The sequence below is a fragment of the Panthera uncia genome, chromosome B1, assembly GCF_023721935.1.
Source record: "Panthera uncia isolate 11264 chromosome B1, Puncia_PCG_1.0, whole genome shotgun sequence".
NCBI classification, from domain to species: Eukaryota; Metazoa; Chordata; class Mammalia; order Carnivora; family Felidae; genus Panthera; species Panthera uncia.
In genome coordinates, this window is record NC_064811.1 from 199454804 (window position 1) to 199456560 (window position 1757).

The window sequence follows — 1757 nt, forward strand, 5'->3', positions numbered from 1 at the left end:
GGGGGGGGGGGGGGGGGGGGGCAGATGGTGCGACTGAAACAGCTCTGTGTCTGGCTCAAAGCGGACCCCGGGGGAGCCAGCCGCTGGCCCTGTGCAGAGAGCCCGGCTGGAAACGGAGCATTGGGCCCCCAGGCGGTCAGGCCTGCTTTGCGACCCCATTCCAGGCCACCCACCAACACCCGATAGGCATCAACAGGTTCTGAAGGGAGGCCTATCACGTCCTCCTTGGCCGTGGTGGCCGCCAGGAAGGGAAGACGGTCACCGCGTGGGGTCCGGACGGCCCACGTCCCTGCCGGCCAGAGAGGCCTGCGGAGTTGCCTGACCCTGGCAGGGGGTGCGTGGGCCTGTCCCCCCCCACCACCACCTCCCCCTCCCCGGGGGCTGTGTCAGCGCCGAGCCGGCAGCAAAGACCAGCCGGGCTGAGAGTCGGCAGGTCCGTTCCCCTTAGGGCCACTATGCCAGCAGGGCTCCGAGGACACGGGCCCTCACTCCTCGCCCCCGGGAGGGGACAGCGGCGCCCGGGGGAAGGAGCCGGCCGGCAGCATCCAGCTCTCCCCGCACGGAGCCACAGCCGCGGCCGCAGCCGTCGCGGGTCGTGTGGCCTCGCGGGCGCAGCTCCCCCTCACGTCCAGCACGGGCCCGCGTGGACTGCGCTCACCACACACGAGCCTCCGCGAGGACGCGGAGAAGCCGGCGGCACCTGCGGGGGACACAGAGCCCGGTGGCGTCGGGGAAGCAAGCCCCCCACGCCCAAATGCCGCTTTCGACTCGGGAGCTCCCAGGAGACAGCAGATGGCGGCGCGCGGAGACTGCGGCCGTGCCTGTGCCTGGGGACATCGCGCCACGGGCCCGTCCCCGGCCCCTCCCTCGCTTCCCACCCGACGCGCCCACGACGCGCAGGCCGGTGGGACGGTGCCAGGCTTACTGCCGACTCGGGAAGCGAGGAGCGCAGACGCCCAGCAAGGCCTCGACGGCACGGGGCAAAACGGGCACGTGCTCCGCGCACCAGCGTGGCCAGGCATCGTCCCCGCGAGGCGCGGGCGAGCAGTCGCACGGCTGAAACATCCGCAGGTGACTTGGGACCCGACCGTGACTCCCGCATGCCGTCTAGGCACAACCGGAACTCCGTGCAAAGAATCGCAACATTTGTAATGGGACCGATGGCAACGTGTCAGAACCGCTGACCGGACTGTTGTCCCTCACACTTTGTCTGTTACGTGGGGTCAGCCGGCCAGGCACGTGCATAGTCGCTTACACGGCCTGGCCTTCGCGAATGCTTATTTGACACCCGACCAATTCACCTCAGTAAATGTGAGTCGATTCCTCACGAAATAAAACTCACTGGAGGTGTCAGTGTCGCTTCAAGGCAGATCTGGCTACCGCGGAAGGCAGCGCCGAGACGAGCTCACCCAAGGACTGGCTCCCGCCATCTCGCCCAGGTGAGGATCAGAGAGGGTCTCGGTCCCCGGGCCGCGCACAGCTCCTCACATCCGACAGCCCCAGGGCGGAGCATGGCTGCGGTGAAGGAGGCTGGGGATCCGTGGACTCGGGCCCGGGGAGCTGCTCTCCTGTGGCTCCCGTGGGCTTGTGCTCGGGGCTTGCAATCCCGCCCTCCTGAGGAAGGAGTGGGAAGAGGTCCTGCCCTCCTGAGGAAAGACCAGGAGGCGGCCCCGTTCTCCTAAGGAAGGAGCTGGAAGAGGTCCCGCCCTCCTGAGGAAGGAACAGGAAACATCCCATCCTCCTGAAGGACCAAGAGG